Source organism: Capra hircus, chromosome 22, assembly GCF_001704415.2.
Source record: "Capra hircus breed San Clemente chromosome 22, ASM170441v1, whole genome shotgun sequence".
Taxonomy (NCBI): Eukaryota; Metazoa; Chordata; class Mammalia; order Artiodactyla; family Bovidae; genus Capra; species Capra hircus.
Genome location: NC_030829.1, coordinates 30304891 through 30327061, shown reverse-complemented (window position 1 = coordinate 30327061; position 22171 = coordinate 30304891). Strand labels below are relative to the sequence as shown.

At 42.4% G+C, this 22171-nt stretch overlaps 1 protein-coding gene across 12 annotated transcripts in view; it reads right to left on the bottom strand.

The window, feature by feature from the left end:
• FOXP1 (forkhead box P1) overlaps positions 1 to 22171 on the bottom strand; it is a 624629-nt gene that overhangs the window by 277451 nt on the left and 325007 nt on the right. Inside the window, exon 1 of one of the 12 annotated variants that reach the window (XM_018066803.1) lies at positions 7853 to 7870. The exons of the other annotated variants lie outside the window; for them this stretch is intronic. The gene's annotated coding sequence lies outside the window, so the exon portion shown is untranslated. Of the gene's footprint in view, positions 1 to 7852; positions 7871 to 22171 lie in introns of those variants that run through there. 12 annotated transcript variants of the gene reach the window in all.

Below are 22171 nucleotides of genomic sequence, written 5' to 3'. Positions count from 1 at the left end.
AAACTGGGAAGAGCCAAGAGAAAACTCTACACATGTTTTATTTTAAAACCACTATTTGATACTGATTCCAAATGAAAGTGTTTTGTAAAATATTTTCACAGTAGGTGGCATCACTTATCAACTGTAGGAGGGGTGCGGTGGCTTGAAGCATTTTCCTTTATTAAATTATCAAATAATCATTTAAATGGCTTTCACACATTGTGTTCCATTTGAGACACACCTACAAGTATGGCAGGCTTGCCAGGGGGAGGGGAAAATCCACAGCAGATTCTGAATCCCAGCTACTTGGGTTTTGCTTTTCTCTTTAATCATATGAGGATCTTTTTTTTAAAAAAAAGCAAATTTGCAAATCCACTTTGGTTCAGTAATAGGTTATTTTGGTGAAAAATCCCATTTCTGCAGTTGACAGCAAAAGTCCCCCTTTTCTTTTAACAAGACCAGTTTGGTTGAATATAGCTTCTTTACGTAAATGAACCATAAATCCATTTTTCTCATCCTACAATAGTAAAGTGGAAATGTAGGCTTTAACATTTTCAAAAAACAACTAAACATAGACACAGTAATGTTTAGGCATCATAACACCTGCAAATACACTTCCTTCTTTCTTCATATTCAAGGGAAACAAAATGAACTGATTCTCTGTTTTACAATGCTAAGTTCAGTGGGCTGAAAAACAACACTTCTGACAACACAAATACTTAAGGAAGAACCAAACTACCTATAGCTACATTATAAAAAAGACTAGGAGAACTCTTATCTTTTTAAGAGAGAATTAATTTACCACCAATAGCCAAAAGGGTAGGGGGTGGCAGAGACAATACCAACTCAATGCCTAGTGGTTATTTTGTAGTAAGATCTGGATACTACAAACTTATCCTTATGCATTAGAAAATAATTAATAGATGACAAGCATTATTTATCAGGCAATTTTTTTTAAATATGGATTTTTTTTTTAAATTTCAGGAAAAAGAAGTAAAGAATAGAAGATGATTAGACAAAGAAAGCCTATTTCTTTTCCCTTTCTGTTGTATAGATAATTCGGGTGGACTCTAACTGGACTGTGTTCCATGGAAACAGCAAAGAATGTGGGGTGTGGGACCTAGAACCCTAGAAATTTATAATGAGAGAACAAGACAATTTGCCACAGGGCAAAAAGTTCATAGGTCAATGTTATCTCCTGCCTATCCATTTCCTGCGTGATCCTTCAGTTGCATGCACAAGAAATTCTGTACCTGAGAAAGAGTTACATAGCTCAAAGGGGAACTGGTACTGGGCCTATTTCAGAATCATCACCTTGTAAGGAATTTCTGGGAGTTGTCTAATGTATCCTAGATTACGTCTGAAAAAAACTCTTGTGTTTAAAAAGCTAACTCTGAAGGGGTAAGTGGCTTAGCAAACCGAGATAATATAAAGGGAATCTGATAGTATTATGATAACACGTGCGCCCCCATGCAATGCTAGCAGGAAAGGAGTGCAGGTGTTAGTCACTCACTTGTGTCCTCTTTTTGCGACCCCATGGACTGTGGCCTGCCAGGCTCCTCTGTCCTTGGGATTCTCCAGGCAAGAATATTGGAGTGGGTTGCCATTCCCTTCTCCAGGGGATCTTCCTGCCCAGGGATGGAATCCATGCCTCCTGCATTGCCGGTAGATTCTTTACCACCTGAGCCACAGGGAAGTCCATATAATCGACCAAATTCACATACACTAAATACTAACGGACCAAAAAGGGCAAACATATTTCAGGCCAAGCACCATCGATCAGCAAAGGCTGGCACTCCTTAAGAGGAAGACTCACAGGCTCCAATCAGGCTTGCTAAGAAAGAGTGCTGGAATTGCTTAGTGATGTCTGCCGCGAGAAGTGGTGGAAAGGAGAAGTGGTAAAAGCCACCCTGCCCATCTGCTGGAGACTGTTCAGGATCCCCTGTACTCACGCTTCATGTCATCTCCATGGTAGGAAACAAAAGCTAAAACAAATGGATATGCTTTCTCAGAGGAAGGAATCTTACCCACATCAAGAGATCTTAAAAATGAGTGTTAGTTGTTTGTTGTTCGGTCGCTAAGTTGTGCCCAACTCTGTAACCCCATGGACTGCAGCACATTAGGCTCCTCTGTTTTCCACTGTCTCTTGGAGTTTGCTCAAATTCATCTCCACTGAGTGGGTGATGGTATCTAGCCATCTCATTCTCTGTCACCCTCTTCTCCTGCCCTCAATCTTTTCCAGTATCAGGATATTTTCCAACAAGTAGGCTCTTCACATCAGGGGGCAAAAGTATTGCAACTTCAGCATCATTCCTTCCAATCAATATTGAGTTGATTTCCTTTAGGATTGCCTGGTTTGATCTCCTTGGAGTCCAAAGGACTCTCAAGAGTCTTCTGTGGCACCGCAGTTTGAAAACACCAATTCTTTGGCATTCAGCCTTCTTTATGGTCCCTTTCACATCCATACATGACCACTGGAAAATAACATTGCTTTGACTATACGGACCGTTGTTGGCAAACTGGAGTCTCTGCTTTTTAATACACTGTCTAGTTTTGTCATAGCTTTCCTTCCAAGGAACCTCTTTTAATTTCATGGCTCCAGTCACCATCTGCAGTGATTTTGGAGCCCAAGAAAAGAAAATCTGTCAGTTTTCACTTCTTCCCCATCTATTTGACATGAAGTGACGGGACTGGATGCCATGGTCTTAGTTTTGTGAATGTTGAGTTTTAAGCCAGCCTTTTCACTCTCTTCTTTCACCCTCATCAAGAGGCTCTTTAGTTTCTCTTCTGAATATAAAAAACAGAATTCCTGAATAGAATACAGGATTCCTGAATATAAAAAATAGAATCCTGGGCTTCCCTGGTAGCTCATAGTAAAGAATCCACCTGCAGTGTGATCCCTGATCCAGGAAGATCCCACGTGCTGTGAAGCAGCTAAGCCCACGTGCCCCAACTATTGAGCCTGTGCTCTGGAGCCCAGGAGCTGCAACTATGGAAACCCATGCGCCCTAGAGCCTGCACTCTGCAACAGAAGTCACTGCAACAAGAAGCCTGCCCTCTGCAACTAGACAGTAGGCTCCGCTTGCCACAACTAGAGAAAAGCCCCCACAGCAACAAATTCCGAGTATGCACTGTCAAAAATAAATAAATAAAAAATTTTTTAATGAAAAATAGAATTCAAAAAAAGAAAAAAAAATTCAAAGTTGTATCAGAAAAACAACCTCTGACAGCTCAATGAAGGAGAGGGATCCAAGAATGCAGAAGTCCACAGCCTACCAAAGTTGAAATAAATGTTAGAGCACAAAACAGATTTTACAGACTGTACCTCTCAATGGATTCCCAGTGACGCCATGAAGGACAAGAAAGGATGAGTATGTGGAAATTTTTGGAACACAAGGAAGAGAGCTAAGAGAACTTTTAGAATGCATAAAAATGGGATTGGAAAGAGAATTTAAGGCCTTCGTACATCAACGCTTTCTTCAGCTCAAAGCAAACCTCATTAGGTGACAGAAAATTCTTGTCCGTTTTCTAGGGGTTCATGTTGTATATGTGCTCAGGGATTGCAGCTCCTATCTTTGAGGTTAGAGCTGCTCCTAGCCTTAGCTCTCGCACACCATTACTGACCTTTAGTGCTACAAGTTCACTTCCAGAATGTTCAATAGTGCTGTTTTCTGCACATCCATTTGGAGAGACGCAGACAGAAGGGTCTGCCTCTAATTACAAGTCCCTGAAATACCTTTCGTATGTATAACTGAATCAATACCAAATATTTTTTTTTAATTTAAAATGCTTGAACTATTAGATCAAACAATAAAAAAATATTTTTAAACAACTGGAAGATATGCCAAATGCTTTTAGGGCCAAATATCTCAAAATAAAATGCAGTAGAAGGAGATGAACCAACCATCACATGCCAACTCTTAAACTAATCCGATCAGCACACTTCACTTTCTGCATCTGAGGCCTCCTGGCAAAACGGACAACCCAGGAGGACCAAAGGCTGTTTTTCCAGAACCTGTCCTTGGAGGAAAACTGACAGCAACCGCCTAAGAGGGGCAGGGGCTGGGGATCACGGCTGTTTTTCAAAACCTTAGAGTTGCAAGCTTCAACACCTGTGAAAAAGTTCTGCAGCTCCCAGGACATCCCTGGAACTGCTGTCTGCTTCTGTTTAGAAGATGATTTGCTGGTGGGCAGGGCTGGGGCAGGGGCTTAAGTGCTGCTCTCCAAGGTGTCTATGAAGAGCTGTTTAGTACAGATGAGTGGAAGGCATTTTCCTCCCCAGTTACGGAAAGGACAAAATTTACCATTGACATGATTCCCCTGTGAAGTTCAAAGACTCGATCTCGGGCCAACCTGGGTAGGGTAATTGAAAACGGAAGCAGTGTACGGAAAATTTCAAGCAATAATCATTGTCAGAAGCCAGTGGCCCAGAGATATAAACACCCTAAAAACCAACTGATACTAATGAAGTTGCAGCTTCAAGGCAGACGAGGGCAGAGGGATGGGTGAGCAATTTCAGCACTTAACATGGAAGTGGGAACAGTTAGTGCTGGGGACTGATCTTTGACAGGCCCCAGTCTTCCAATGACCATCTCACAGCTAATACCCTGTCCCCTTGACTTAAGGACCAATTCCTGCTTTTAATGGATGGGGTGACAGCTATAATTCTCATATGTTCTTTCCAGTGAAGACTGCCATCTATTCTGATGGGAAAATAAAAAAAAATTTAGAAAAGACTGCAGATTAAGCTTCCCTGGGATTTTAAGAACTGGCATTGACGTTTAACAGGCTTCCTAGGTGGCACAGTGGTAAAGAATCCAACTGCCAATGCAGGAGATGCAGGTTCTAACCCTGGGTTGGGAAGAGCCCCTGGAGAAGGAAATGGCAACCCACTCCAGTATTCCTGCCTGGGAATACTGGACAGAGAGGACAGAGAGGTCTGGTGAGGCAGAGAGGTCTGGTGAGCTACAGTCCAGGGGGTCACAAGAGTTAGATACCACTGGGTGACTCAGCACACACACAGATGTTTGGGGAGGGAAAAGAATACTTTTAAGTGTGTAATTCACTTTTCCACAGGAGCTAGAGTTATTGAAAACTTACAATTAAAGCCATACTTTCCTAAATCACCTCACAGTAAACAAGTATCACATGACTCTTTAATATAAACTGAAGAGGCAAACAACACTGATCCCGTTCAGCCATCAGTGACTTCCCATGTCTTAAAAGTTATCTATGACGTTTCTTACTTGTCTACACAGTGAATGAGCTTTCTGAAGGCAGAGAGCCCATCATACCTAATAAGACAGGTTCCTAATCAACACGTATTGAATATTGTACATTCACAGAGTGTTGTCTCTGTCTTAAAAATACAACTATACTTAGACTTTTCTGGGGGCTCCAAACTCACTGCAGATGGTGACTGCAGCCATGAAATTAAAAGACGCTTATTCCTTGAAAAAAAAATTATGACCAACCTAGAAAGCATATTAAAAAGCAGAGACACTAGTTTGCTGACAAAGGTCCACCTAGTCAAGGCTATGGTTTTTCCTGTGGTCATGTATGGATGTGAGAGTTGGACTGTGAAGAAGGCTGAGCACTGAAGAATTGATGCTTTTGAACTGTGGTGTTGGAGAAGAATCTTGAGAGTCCCTTGGACTGCAAGGAGATCCAACCAGTCCAGCCTAAAGGAGATCAGTCCTGAAAATTCATCGGAAGGACTGATGTTGAAGCTGAAACCCCAATATTTTGGCCACCTGCTGCAAAGAGCTGACTCATTTGAAAAGACCCTAATGCTGGGAAAGATTGAAGGCAAGAGGAGAAGGGGATGACAGAAGATGAGATGGTTGGATGGCATCACCGACTCAATGGACATGAGTTTGGGAAGGCTCCGGGAGTTGGTGATGGACAGGGAGGCCTGGCGTGCTGCAATTCACGGGGTTGCAAAGAGTCTGACACAACTGAGTGACTGAACTGAACTGATACACATAAAGTTTACTTAAGGCAGGATACACCTGTGCTAGGTAAAGAATGTTTAACAGAGAGAGTATCAGAGAATATCAAAGAGACAAGTGCATCTAATAACAGAATAAGAGGAAATACCCCAAGGAACCTGGGGCACCAGGGCACCAGCTCCTGCAGGTTAGTAACATCCAGCCATCTGGAACAGTCAAGGAGCCCTTCTCTCGGACCATCGATGCTAATGGAATCTTTGGACTAGAAGAGCCAAGATCTACTGGCATCAGGGGCTCCAGCTGGGTTCAGTGACACTGCGCAAGTCTAAGTTCTTTGAGACAGTAGGGGTAGCGGCTATATCCCTAGCCTGATGAGGAAGGATGAGATGCTGAAACAACCAAAGAGATTATCTGCTTAGTGCCTGCCATGTAGACACACTGCTATCCAGGGCTGCATTCCCAAATATTTCCTGAGCCTCTGCTGCAGGCCAGGTGTTCTGTGGAGCACGTTCAGAGCAGCTCTCTATCCATTTGGGGGATGAATCTTTGGGCCCTCCACCTGCCGACTAGTCCTGACGTATGGAGAAGCAGGATGTACACACCGAACTGTACTGTCTCGTAGAAACATTATGAGACTCACAAATGCAAGTCACATATGCAATTTAAAAATATATGCTATCCATATTTAAAACAATAAAAAAGTGGGAATTACTCTAAAAAATGTATTTCATTTAACCCAGTAGAGCCAAAATATTTTAATTTCAGCATACAATCAACATGAAAGTTAGTAATGAGACAGTTTACATTTCTCTCTCTTTTTTTTGAGAATGTGAATATTACCCATATGGCACATCAATTCAGGTTAGCCACACCTCAAGGGCTCAGCAGCTACTTCTGGCTAGTGGCTCCCATACTGGACAGTGCAGGTCTAAGAGCATTTCAAGATTCTGGAAGGGTTTCTGAATATAAGGGAAAAGGATACAATCCATACTATTATCACTTTAGGCATCTGAAACAGGGCTGGTAAGATCTGGGGGCAGAGGTTCAGAGCTGGGAGAGAAGTATTAGGGACAAGGAAGTAGAGAGTGTCCCTGAAATGGTCCCACTGCTTTCTCTACATGTGGCCTGCCATACAGATAAGACTATAAGCTATGAGTCTGCACATGTCCATGGGGAGACAGGCAAACATCTACAGACCCACATATCTGTAAATCCTACAGCTGATATTCACTCTGTCACCTGTCAAGATAAAAGTAAAAAAGTAAAAAGGACTTCAATCACAGGGAGAGAAGCAGCACAGCATTTTCCTCCCCCAAGGAAAAAAAAATAAAAGAATTTAACAACATTCTAGTTTGTGTGTTTGAGGAGGGGTTAGGGGGTGGGGGTGGGGGTAGGTGTAAAGAGAAGTTGGCTTCCTGCCAGGAACTGACATCCAACAATGACTGGGAAATTAAGAGATGTCTCAGTTATTTAGAGCACACATTTAAAATCAAAATCCCTAAAATACAAGATAAATAAGAAATGCCTTAAATATAACATGCACTCAAAAATAAGTTAACTGTCTTGGGAGCACTAAATGCTCTCAAGGAACACAATTTGTTGGGGAGCATACTGTGGTGACTAAGTGAGCAAGGGCTCTGCAGGCTGATGGGCTTGGCATCAGAGCCCAGTTTGGTCACTTCCTACCTACCTCTGGGGCTTCCCTGGTGGCTCAGATGGTAAAGCATCTGCCTGCAACGCAGGAGACCCGGGTTGGATTCCTGGGTCAGGGAGATTCCCTGAGGAAGGAAATGGCAACCCACTCCAGTATTCTTGCATGGAAAATTCCATGGATGGAGGAGCCTCGTAGGCGACAGTCCATGGAGTTGCAAAGAGTTGGACACGACTGAGTGACTTCACTTTCCTTCTTTCTTTCTACCTACCTCTGTAAGCAAGTTATTTCATCTCAGTGAAGGTTGGTCTTCTCATCAGAAAGTAGGGACAAATAATAGTTACCTTGCCAGGCCTCTGTGCAAATGAAAGATGCAAAATGTTACCTTCAGCTGTTCAAGAAACTTATATACCAAACACACTTCAGATATAGTGACACGGTATATATACTTATACACACACTACACAGTAACACTATATATTACAATAGAGTGTGTGTGTGTGTATCTACAGTGAAAACCAGGATTGAAGTGCAGTGGCCTGGACTCTTCCTGAAGGAGGACAAGTCCTGGTTGCAGCCGTACAGCTGCAGGACCTAGGGTAGCGTCAGTACCACAGAACTACATCTAAAGGGTGAGGCTAATACTGCAGATGATGAATACTGGAGAGGAGGTGGAGAAAAGGGAACTCTCCTAGGCTATCTTTGGGAATGTACACTGTTAACAGCTACAACGGAGAACAGGGGGGAGGTTCCTTAAAAAAGTAAAACCAGAGCTACCATATGATCTAACAATCTCATTCCTGGGCATATGTAACAAAAAGACAGCTCAAATTGGAAACAATACATGCACCCCAATGTTCAAAGCAGCATTATCTACAATAGCCAAGACAGGGAAGCAACTTAAACATCCATCAACAGATGAATGATAAGGAAGATGTGAGATATTTATGTATCATAAATGTGGTATATATATGTGTGTGTGTGTATTTATGTATATACAATGAACTACTACTCAGTCATGAAAAAGAATGAAATAACACCATTTGCAGCAAAACTGATGGACTTAGAGATTATCATGTTAAGTGAATTAAGTCAAAGACAAATATTCCATGGTATCACATATATGCAAATAAATAATAGCACAAACGAACTTATTTACAAAACAGAGTCTCAGACATGGAAAACAAACTTACGGTTACCAAATGGTAAGTGGGGGTGGGTGGGTGACAAATTGGGAGTGTGGGATGAACAGATGCACACTACCATATATAAAATAAACAAACAATGAAGATTTACTATATATATGTATAGCACAGGGAACTATATGGAAAAGAACTGAAAATAGAAAACAGAAAATAGATCTACACAAATATATAACAGAATCACTTTGCTGTACACCGGAAACTAACAATGCCAAGAGCTGACTCATTGGAAAAGACCCTAATGCTGGGAGGGATTGGGGGCAGGAGGAGAAGGGGACGACCCAGGATGAGATGGCTGGACGGCATCACTGATTCGATGGACATGAGTCTGAGTGAACTCCTGGAGTGGGTGATGGACAGGGAGGCCTGGCGTGCTGCGATTCATGGGGTCGCAAAGAGTCAGACACGACTGAGCGACTGAACTGAACAGTGCTAGGCTGGAACGGTTGTTGGCAGAATTCAACATCATCACCTATGACAAGCACTGACCACCGTGCCTGATCCATTGCTGCTGCTCAGTACACAGTGGTTATTATCATTACAGGCATGCATCCATTATCAAAGGGGAAGTATCTCCCATTTAGGACTGTTTCTGCTTAACTGCAAACCCTCATGAGTGGCTCTCAGACAAGGGAGGGACCAGAGGAAGGATGGATTGATGAGGTTTACCATCTAAATACCATCAGGCATATGTAAAAGTTTTCTTTTAGAAAGCAGTTGCTTCATTTTCTTAGTCGATGCTCACAAGTCTAAGGGAGTAAGCAGACTGATTTCAATCCAGAACTACATCTTGAACACCTACTAATGTGCAAGGCATGATTCCAAGTGCTTAAAATTCAGATAAATATCCCTGGCCTTCACGGAGCTTACATTCTTGTGGTACTTCATTCTTTATCTACTTACCTTGCTAAACACAGGAAGTTTGACAGAGGGGATGAATGCATTGTTAGGGGCTTGGTTTGAACAAAGAAAGCCTAGTCTTTATTATTTAATGAAAATGAAGAAGTTCTACAGTATTACACAGAATAGTATCCTTTTCCCGGTCTCCCTAAATTATATTGAAAACAGGAGGGTTCTTCATTTTGGAATAATATTGGATACAGCATGATACCCACACAAAAGTCTGTTTACAAGCATTTTGTACATTTTTGCATCCTATAGTAATTTTGAAATTATATCAAGAGGGAGGAAAGGGAGGAAAAAGCCCTTAAAGGTTAGACTTGTTATTAAGTTAAATTGTTTTGAAAGAAACAGCCTGACATTGTATCAACAGAGGGGCAGCGTTTTCTTAAAGCAAAAACAACTGGGAGAGGAGACGTTCACCTCCATCAGGATGTCCAAAGTTAGGCAGGCACTTGTCTGCACATCTCTTCTATGTCCTCTGGCTCAGAACTCTTTTTGTTGGGAACAGTGCCTGAATGCCTTCAGCATCTCTAGTTACTGGCAGAGTGTCTAGCAAATATTTTAGGGTCTTAAAGTTGGGTTCAACCAACTTTGAATGGGGAATGAACCCAGCGCCAAATGAGGAGCTAGAATCCTACCAAGTTTCGAGGGGAACATATTATCTGTGTGGTTCAACTGGACTGGATTCTCAGCTCTGGATTTGCCAGGAAGTACCCATCCTACCCTCTAAAACTCTTCTAACCTATCAAAGGTAAAGTAATATATTTTTCTCAAAAGTTTCCTATGATTTTTACTGGACAATACATATTCATTATACTTGCCAGATAATAATAATGCAATAAAATATAATACCCTTTTATTTTCTTATTCTACTGTCTTCCAGATTCTTAATTTCAGTTCTATACAAAACCTGATCACCCTAAATATTTCTAATGCAATGATAATATGATTCTTGGAAATTTGTTCTTACCTTTTATTATATTCTCTTTGGCCTTTATTAACACATGCATAGTCTCTAGTCAAAAGAAAAATAGCATAAGAACTGATTGTTTAAAAAAAAAACACACAGAAATTCTGTACTGTCACTGCTATGAGGCTGAGGAAGCCCGTGTGTGCTTGGCCATGACATCACCTGCCGTGATACTAGCAGAGCAGCCTCTCCACAGAGGAGGGCTTGGGGGAAGCAATGCACATCAGTTGGCAAAACTTTGGGTCAAGGGATACAGGACTGGAAAACTCTTTTAGTTCCAAGACATGAGGATGGACACAGCCTATTACTTTTTTTTTTTTTTTAATACTTTCCCATTTGTTGAGGAAGTAGCCTGCAGGAGAGTTAAGCAGCTTCAACTATTTTTAGGCCTCTGACCCTCTTTAAAAAGCCAGAGCTAAATTCAGTCCTCTGTTACACCCACTCAACTCCCACCGGCTTCAGCGCGGGCCGCGGGAGACCGCTCAACAATTCAGTATGCGCTTAGGATTCTTTGGTCCAGATAGACTGACCACTGGATCACCCAGCCTCTGGAAAGCCATCCAGACTCATGAGAGCAGAAGCCACAGGTTCCCACTCTGCAAACCTCCCTCTCCACTCCCAAGGCTTCTCACACAACTGGCTGAAACCCCTGGATTTTCTGGTTGGTGTGGCTGGTTGGTCTTGTTGTTTTTCCGTTTTTGACAACCCAGGCAGTGGGAGGGGTGGGGAGAGAGAAGTTCCTTTTGAAAATGGCAGTCTATCTTGGAATTGTTTAAAAATTAGAATCTCATCTACACAAGCCCAGATTTGAAGAGCTGTAGTATGAAGGCTAAATTAAACTTTTCCCTCCAACTAGCATGGGGTAATTACAACCAGAGATCACGTGAAGTTCACTGCTATTGAACACAAAACAGTTTGTAACAGCAAGTAGCAGTACAGGGGGGTAAAACACATTTTTAAATAAGAGGTCCCATGTCCGAGTTGTGGGGTGAGTGCAGAGCATTTGGCATCTCCAGTGACTAACAGGGGGGCTGTCATATTCCATGGAAAGGACACTACTACTCCCCACACCCTTTCTAATCCTTCCTTCTTAAAGGAACACTCAGCAAGATAATGAATCCTTTAAATGTTACATCTTCTGTCCTGCATTATTGTGGTGCAGAAACTCTTCACATCAAACAGTCATCAGGACTATTACAAAGTGGGCTTATAAGAGAGGGGCTGAAAAGGAGCTGTGTGAAAAGAAGTGGAAAATTAAAGCTGAAGCAGTCGAAGAAAGGGCTTAATTTACTGGCATGTACAGTATGCAAATGAGATTACTCTCAGCTTAACTGCATCGTTTATGTCCATAATAACGGCATCATCATTACAGGGCTCAAATTAAATTACACCATAATTAGCATATCAAAGTGATTGGTTAAAGTTTAAAACAAATACCCAATTTTGTTAATGAACAGCTGTAATTGTCATGTACACTTCAGTGAAAACTCTCTAAACAAATATATGTTTTAGAAGAGTGGAAGATTTTTTTTTTTCTTTTCCGGCAGACAGGTCTGTAGCAGAGGTAAATTGCCTAAAAAGAATGACATGGACTATTCTATTAATGTTAATATATGCTGATAATTTTCAAGTAATAGAGCATTCTATCAAAACAAGGCTTCGCTTATACTCAGACACCTTCCCTGCTCCTGAATGGGACACACCGCTAGAAACCTGTTTCCTCTCACAGCCATTATACAAACGCTGGGGTGACCTGTCTCCAACAAGCAAAGGACATGTTCAATAACATGCTATCACCAAAACCCCTGCTTACTGAAAAGACATCCGCGTTCAAATCTCGCCGAGTCAAAGCTGATTTTCTCCACATTCCAATCAAAAGACAGCAGAGTGACAGGGCCAGAAAACTTGCTGAATTTATGGCGCAGACCAGAGCACTCCTAAGCTGATGACCTGATAACCTGAAGGCAAAAGGCCTTCAGCTCCGTGTCCCCCCCATCGAATCACAGTTACACTGAAGCAGAGCCAAATGTGCAGCTGCACCAGGGAAGTTTCTGTTCTTCCATCATTAAAATAAATCAGAAGGTGCAGCTAGCTATTTTGTCAGTGTTAGCTGAAACGAACATGCATGCACATTTTAGATATGCAAAACTACACACAAATAATAAGCTTGTTTTTCAACCTTTTTGTTATAATAATTTCATGTCAGAAGAGTTTCTACACAAAAATCAATAACCTTGAGGCTCACATGTTAAAAGAAAGCTCTCTGCCTAAGATTCTCCCCATTTCTTAATGACGTACCCCATATGTTCTCCGATTTATCTGTAAGGGTAACCATCCACTGTGATATACAAGGCAAGCCAAAATATGTTTTTCCCAAAAAGGAAAAAAAAAAAAGCACTTTCAAATATACTTAACAAGCAAATTGAATGTCTTATTAAAATCGTATTATCTAAACAGTGTTCAAAAATTTAAAGAAAGTAGCTTTTCATTTTATTCATCGAGGAATCCATTAAAGCTTAGGCTCTGAAGTAGTATGTAAATTATGTGCCTTTCAAGGTAGAGCTAGGGCAAATTCACTCCATCAACTAATGATGAACCTCATTATGTGCAGGGAGGATTCATAATGAGGAAAGAGCCACCGCCGTTCCATGTTCTAACATAAATCCCTGTAAAATTTGAATATCTCCCCGTCTAATTAAAGGCTACTAATTCCAATCACCCCCTCCATGGCCCCAAAGTAAAAATAAACCTCTTTAAAAGCACAGACTACAGTTATATTTCTAAAGCAGCCCTCGATTCTGTTTGGACTCAGAACCTTCCACTCAGATATGTTTTACGACAAGCATAATTAGCAGCTTTCTAAGATACAAACTTTGAGGCTGTTTGAGCTCATTTTAGTTAAATGCACTGGATTTCTATTTTTCAAAGAGCGTCACCTTGACGGGGCTACAGTGCATGCACAGAGATGATCCACAGCCAAGAAATCAGCAGGAATGTACGAGCAGCGAGTGTAATAATGTAAAATAAAATTCTTAGCACTCGAGTTCCGTGCTGAAGCGGAGATGCTCAGAAAAAGCCAAGCAATCGTGGCATGAACCCGAGATTGCATTTGGACGGGGATGTATTCAGATCTGCTTGGGAACAACGTACTTGATTCTGGAACAAACTGCTCACTTTTAATGCGGTTTGAACTAATGAACAAGTACAGCCCAGCCTCTCACAAGCCAGAGAACTATTTCCTCTTCTAATCACCGACTCTGATTTTTTTTTAAACTGAAAACTATAGAATGCAAACCCAACACTGCCAAACATATTTATTATGATTAATAGCCTGTAATATCCCTCACTAAGGCTTAATTTGCTCTTGTTTTCCATTATGAATCTGCACACTCTATTCCAGTCCCTTTTTCAGGTGGAGATGAATTTCCTGTGGTCTGTACTCTATTGTATTGCCACCCAACAAGGCACAATTAGTTAAAAACAGCCAACCTCCACCTCCACAACCTCCACAGAGCACCAGATTACGCAAAATGAGAGAACACAATCATTGAGAAATAAGTGAAGGTGTCCAGGGAATTAAAGCAATTAAACCAAAAAAAAATAAAATAAAAGAGAGAAAAAGTACTTATGCCAGTCACCCAAACACACCTTTACATTAAAATTCCAAAGAAAAGAAAGAAAGAAAAAAAAACTCTAGTTCCTTTCTTTAATGTTGATAAACTGGATATAGTAGCTAACCAGAAAACCTTATCTGCTGTCATAGATTCAAGCATCCCCAAGAGTCTGAACCCCGATTTGGTAATTCAATGTATACACATCAAGGACATCAAACGTAGAATTTCAGGGGCTATAGAGTCCATTCTAACCGAAGATGCTGCTGCTTCTTTAAGTTCCATAAAAATAAACTCCACTACATAAAAGCTGCCACAGTGCGTGCTCTCTCGTCCCTCGGCTCCAGGCATGATCTCCCCGCCACCCCCCTTTTAGGTCAGCCACTCATGCATTAGGAAGACATCCCTCCCAAAATAACTTGGCCCACCCCCGAAGCACAGAGTTAAGCAACCTACCTTTGTTCTGGAGTTGCAGATAATACCAGACAAGCCTCAAGACCATGAGGATTTGGGAAAGCAAGGGAGTTGAAGGAGAAAAAAGGGGGGAAGAAGAGGAAAGAAACACAAGTAGAGAAGAATTGGAAGAAACAACGGGAAACAGTTTCTTGTGAAACTGTTGTGGCTGCCACAGGATCGGGGTGTCTTCACCAGTGTTTACACCAGTGAGTACACCTCTGCTCCATCTCATCCACAACTGGTGGCATTTTTTTTTTTTCCGGAATCCATGCATGACAATTAAAAGCAACTGCACCTCTCTGTTGGGAGGGGGACCACAAAAGACCTCCGCAATATTTCTTTACAATGTCTATATCACTGATGAGCATTAGTTTGAGTGACAAAGGTCCCGGGCTAAATCAACATTCTTACCTTAATGTTCCTAGTAAAAGGCTCCAGGAAACATAACTCATGAGACATGTATGCAAAGATATGTCTCAAGGAATTAATCCAGAGCCCTCAGATGAAGTGAGGAGAAAAAAAAAAGGGGGGGGGGGAGAAAATGCGGTGGCTTATTTCCAAACAAATGCAGCTCAGCCTGGGCAGCGAAAGCATAAAAACAGGTTTGCATATACAGAGCTCAGTGGCAGAAGCGAGAGTTCTGTAGGATTTATTTGACACTTATTTTCCGGGAAGCCTTTTGTGGAGTTGTACCGTTTGTTTCTTATTGTCTGGGAGGCAGTTAGGAGCTTTCTCCCGGAGGGGGCCTCTCAACCCGTGGGCTTGGCCGCCTCTGACAGGGAGGTAACCATATTAGGATGTGTATGGTAAAGTAAACAATAACATAGTTGCAATGAAATGGAATTTTTTTTCCCAGCTAATGGTGTTGGGGTCAGTCCTGTCTTTTTAGTCATTCTCACTAATTCTGTTTCCTAGTTCAAACAGGCCCTCCTCCTCCTCTTTTTTTTTTTTTTAAAGTGTTAGATGTTTCCAAATATCTGACTGTAAATTCGTTGAGAATGTTTGCAATGTAAGAAAAAGCTTTTAACATCCAAATAAAGATCCTGCCAGTTTAATCATTAAAGGGGATGTGAATTTTCAAGCCCTTGCAGAAATCCAAGCCTCCTTTCCTCACTCCTCCCATGCCCCCACCCCAATCTTTCTCCCAAGGTTAAAATTACTTGGTCATTGAAAAGTACCTTCTAAATAAATCAGATTTTTAAAGAAAGAGACCGTTACCTTCATAAAAATTCCACAGTCACATACTGTGTTACTGAGTGAGGAGTCTTAACCGTTCATGCGCCTGAAAATTTATTACCTGGAATTTCTAGGATGGTTACTTTTACATGATAAAGCTCTTTCCCACCTTCTCCAATCCTCCTCCCCAAAGGGAAAAAGCAGGCAAAAAATACTGTGGTCAAGTTATCCGACAGAAATTAGCTAATCAAAAAGAAAAATATCAGAAATGAGTCCCCAAGATGTTACACATTTTTAAAAAAGTTCTGCACACCTAAAGACAACAATAAAAAGTACGGCTGCTCTCCGGCCACTGTCAGTCAGTGTGAGATTCCCACCCCCTTCCCAAGCAGCGAGGGAAACCTCCCGCTCCAGGGTCAGGGCAAGCTGAAGAGGACAGCCTCACAGATGAGGATCCCAGAGAGTGGGTCTGGAGAGGGAGCAGTGGTTGTAAGCCAGCCTGGCCCCAACGCAGAGCGAGCTTCCATGTCTTTATCCTGGAGGTGAGAGCCATGGCATTTCTTAAAAGCCGTTTTCCTTAAGAGAGCTGCCAAAAACGAGGGTGTTTACAGAGTGACCAGCCCTCAATGCACACGGAGAGGAGAGGCACCTCGCTGCTGACTGCAAGAACCCCAGAAACCACCCAGGCCGAACAAGGGGTGTGAGAGGTAGGGCACAGGCCGGGGAAGAAATGGGACATGCAATTCGGGCTGCAGTCGGGCTGATGGAGCAAGTAAAATGTACATGGCCCTGAGACTTCCAGAGCTCAGAAAGAGTGCCTCCTCAGCCTGGAACCCCTGGGCTGGCCTCTAAACTGCTTTGCTCCTTATCAGATCCATATCACCCAGAAACTTAAAACCCCTGCAACTCATGTTTTATTAAAACATGTTTAGCATTCTTCTTAAAGATAGGTTTTAACCCCAAATACCCATGAAATTAAATCTCCTATGCCACTTATCTGCACTGCTGGGCAAAAACTAAAGTTGAGCTAAACAGAGAGATAGTAAAATCAATAAATCACACAGAACAAGTAGCAGTTCAAAAGTTCAAAGATATGATGGCCAGTTCAATGCGTCTTAGCACTCACCCAATAATAACTCGTCTCTGTCACTCCTCATAGTATAGACAATTTCATCGGCATCATTTTCATTAGGCTGTCTCATGGAAAATTGCTAGCTATTTATGTATACGCTAAAATAAATTAGCCATTTCATCGAGCAGTGTGATTCTTATAAAATACATTAACACAATACTCGATTTTCCAGTTGGAGTAAATAAATAAATCAATAAATTCAATACAGTGTGATTCTTTTATTGTGGCGCTACAGTTCTCAGCATAAGTGTTTTTATTGGGTTTATTTGTTTCAATAAAAATTGAAATGGGCCACTGATCTCCACACTGGCATCTTAAAAAAAAAATAGAAAAGAAAATCTATCCAATATTTGGGAAAGTGTTGTGTGGAACACTCAAACTTATAATGGTATTCAAAAATCATTTTCATTATGATGATTAATCCACGAAGCAATTTTGATAGGAAATTTCACAAAGGGAAAGGGGGAATTCTGCCAGGTGTGTGCCTCTTGTGGAGCATCTCTGCTGCAGCCCCAAGTCTGGGGTGGGGGACGGGGGGAGGTTTTTGAGAGACAGCAGTGCTTCGCTGAGCTGCGACCTTCTGCCTCCAGTGTGCCTCCTCCCTGGACAGCGAGCAACGACAGCGGGACAAGTGCCAGATGGCCTCTTCTGTCACACCTTACGAAATGCCATTGATTGTGGCTCGGAGAAGGCCATTTACTGCAACCTCTGGGGGAAAGACAGGGGTATCATGACTGCAAGAAAGAAGAGAGAGGTGTGCTGATGCTGTAAATGAAATCAGGCCCAGGACCTGCAAGCAACTCTGGACGTGAAATGGAGACACCACAAGGCATGACATTTTCCCTGAGTCACCAGCATCATTGATATCAAAGGGGATCACAGTTGGGGAGATGGTAGTCTTTGTCTGCCCAACATCCACACTGCTCTTCCTCTTAACACTAGCCTGACTTTTCTTGGGAGAGATGCCCCATTCCCCACTCTCAGTCCCTGTGGTACACAGAAGGTAGATGCATCTCACACCTCCAGAGGGTGGAGCCAGAAACCAGGTCTGACCAATCAGCATGTTCTGCTCTGTCAGTCACACTGAGTGGCTGATGGATGGACATGTGCCAAAGGAGAATCATACTCAACTACTAGTGTTCTGTAGGAAATAATATTTTGTAGGAACTATTGTTCTTTTGCTAGGTTTTCCAAGGCTTTAAGGACATGGATTGGCTTGCCCCCACAAAGAGAAAGCTGGCTAAAAGGGCCACAGCAATTCAGAGGTGGGCACAACAGCAGGACAGAGTCCTAACAAAGCCCAGAGGGCACCATCCTACTTCTGGACTCGACCATATGGAAGTGAAAGTTGCTTAGTCTTGTCCGACTCTTTGCAACCCCATGGACTAGAGTCCATGGGATTCTCCAGGTCAGAATACTGGAGTGGGTAGCCGTCCCCTTCTCTAAGGGATCTTCCCAACCCAGGGATCGAAGCCAGGTCTCCCGAATTGCAGGCGGATTCTTTACCAACTGAGTCACCAGGGAACATGAACTAATGAAATTCCCAAATTTACTCAGTTAGCTGGAACAGTTGGCTTTGGGTTATCTGCAGGTACAATACAGGAATTCAAAATATATATGCTTTCTACATGTAGTTCTCCAACTCTGCAATATGCCTTACCTTTTACGGGAAAGCAAACCGGCCACACCCACAGACACACACAGACACACACACACAAACACACACCCACACAAACACCCACACCCCCACCCACACACACCAGTAAGTTCCCAGGGCTAACCCTCACACACACACACAGACACACACACAGACACACACCAGTAAGTTCCCAGGGCTAACCCTTAATCTGTCTACCTCCTACATTCTATGTAACCCGGTCATCAGCTATGTTTTCTTTCCTGCTAACTAGAAAGAGTTAGGAGAGTAAATCAGGACAAACAGTTGGAAAGAACTCAAGTTGATCTCAAAGCAATCTACACTACAGGTCTAAAGCAATCCGGTATGCAAGCTTACACAGACTTAATAAACTTTCTTCTCTAGGTCCTTGGTGGTGGTGGTGGTGGTGGTGGTGGTGGTTCAGGTCAGATGGACCAACCCATCAGTTTAGATGAACAGCCTGTGAGCTCGCACAGCAGACATCACATCTGCTGACCAGACTCCAGGACAAGGGATGGGCTGCAGTCTTTCATCCTGATGGGATCTGTGATGGGAGGCAGAGGCGGGCACAGTGGTTCTTAGTCGGGCGTGCATGCTCAGTCACTCAGTCATCTGATTCTCTGTGGCCCCATGGACTGTAGCCTGCCAGGCTCCTCTGTCCATGGGATTTCCCAGGGAAGAATACTGGAGTGGGTTGCCATTTCCTTCTCCAGGGGATCTTCCCAATCCAGGGATCAAACCCACGTCTCCAGCATCGGTAGGTGGATTCTTTACCAATGCACCACCTGGCAAGGCCTGGTCCTTAGTCACTGATCATAAATAACAAGGGAGGAGGTCAGGAAGAATCAAGGGCTATGTGGCCTTGAAGACAGGCCAACACAAACTCACTGGCCCTAATACTTTCTGAATCTCTTTTCAGCATATCATCACTCGTATAAAAATTTCTAGCAATTTGACCAGTTAGTCTTACCTTCAGCCTGTCAAAGTTTCAGTACACTGGAGAAAAAATAAAATTACTCAAGAAGACATAAATATTCTAATAAGGCATGTGTTACAGCTAAAGTTCTTTGAATGATATCGATAGAAGGGAAAGAACAGTGACAAACACATTAGTCATCCTTTAGTTTTATTCCCATATCGCTTCTTTAATCGTTATAAAAACTGCCACTTATTGAGTAACTAACTGAAGTAGATGACATTATATTTGTCATGGAATTCTTACAATATTTTCCCCATTTCACAGGTATGACAAACTGAGACTCATGTTAAATAGTTTACATAAGGTCACAAAATGAGTAACAGGGAACGTGAGATTTCAATTCAGCTTAGTCAGCATGCAAAACCCATGGGCTGCTTTATTCCTGTCTCCTCCTCTTTCCTCATTTCCATGAGTTTAATTTGTCACAATACCACACCATTAAACCTGAAATTCCTAATGCCTAATATCAACTCCAAGTCTAGAAGAAGAGATAACCAGTAAAAACACAAATGCGCTTTAAATTGTACCACATTTTAGAAAGGAAACGGCCGTAAGTCAAGAATGATAAGAGTGGGGTCTGAGGGAATGTATTTAAATGAGAACAGGATAAGTGACATTTAAGTCAAGGTAGAAGGGGTGAGGTCCAGCCTGCATGCCTGGCTTTTAGCCCTGGCTCCAGCCAAGCAGACTGGCAAACCACAGTCAGGATTTCCTCCCTGGGCAGGAGTAAACCCCGGATCAATACAACCAGCCTGTCTGGGACTAGCAACCACTGCAACACAAGAACAGAACAAGAAAGCAGCTACTTCATTCTTAGTGTGCCGGAGACTCTATTAACCATTTTATATGCACTTCTCATTGAACCATTAAAATAACTCTACAAGAGGCATACAGTTACTATTTCCCTTTAATTGGTAAGGACAATGAGGCTCAGAGAGGTTAAGCAACCCATTCTTGGCCACACTGAAGCTAAGTGGTAGAGTACAAATCCAAACCCAGCTCTGATCAGGACACCAGATTCTTGGCACATCATACTGGCGCCCACCTGCTGTCAGGAATGACTGTCAGCATGAGCCCCAGATGCTCACACTGGAGTCCTGAATCCTGACGCTGGAACGGAAGGGCAATCCGCCGAACTCGAAGACATAAAGATGTGAACGACTGGCTCCGCTCAGTTTGCAGAGCGAGGGACCTTCAGAAGCAGAGAAGGCTGAGGAAGGAGAAGACTTAGCACCACGGCCCCCTATTTTTCCAATCTCTGCTGTACTGTTATTCATTAGACTCTCTGGGTAGCTCTACAGCTCTTCCCTCGGCCATGGAACTTGGGACTAGGCTTCTCTAGAAATAACCTCGTCAATCCTGCTCCGCACCAGGACTATATCAAAACCACAGGCTACCTGAAATTTTGGTGGTGGGAATTGTTTTAAACCTCCAGATGATGAGCTTGGGGCCACAGGGGTCCATCTGCCCTGGAGAGAAGAGTCTCCCAACCTCAGCACTATTGATATTTTGGTCAAGTAAACTCTTCACTTGCAGGAGCTGTCCTGTGCACTGGAGGAGTTGGGCAGAGTCCCTAGATGCCAGCAGCAACCACTGCCACCCCAGGTGAGACACACAAAAATATCTCCACATACTTCCCAATGTTCCTAGGCAGGAAGAGCTGCTCCTGGTGGCAAACGATTCATCAAGAGAAATACCGCCCAGTAGAACTTTCTATAATGATGGAAGGTTCTAGACCTACACTCTCCAATGGAGTCACCCGAGGCAACTGAGCACTTGACATATGGCTAGTGAAATCACGGAACTACATTCTTAAATTTATGTAATTTTAATTAATTTAAATTTAAATAGCCACACACATCTAGGGGCTACTCTATCTTGGACTGTGCAATTTTAGAAGTGTCACAAATTCTCCATATTCATGAGAATCTGATCCTCAGCAGATGGGTATTTGGTTCCTAGTTCAAGATTCTATATATTAATTTTTAATGAAAAATCGTATCTTCTCCTCCATGGAAATCAACAAACTCTCTCAAACTTAGCAGTTTGGGTCCTGACTTAAAAAAATCAAAAAACCCATTCTTTAAATGCACTAGTCTTTTCCAGTAAATAAACAAATAAAAAGCCATTCTTGCTGTGAATCTAAATGTATACAAATTTTTGCTTAATTTTTACATAAATTCTAATTACAATTTTGATGAGAAGTACAGATTTAAGTCAATAATTTGAGTGAGAGATTTATGCTTGTGGATTTGAACCAAGCATACTCCTTAAGTAGCCACTTGGGAGATAATTTTTTTTTTTTACTGTCAGAAACATGTAACCGCTACTCTCTTCAAGACACGTTGCCTGTAAACCAGGTTTGGGGAGATGCCTGCTCTCCTGGAGAAAATGCCCTCTCCACCAACTCAAATAACGCACACAATCTGGAACGAGAGTGACATTCTGAAAGATTTCTTACACAGAAACATCCCGCTACCCTATCGCTCCCCTGAAAACTCCAA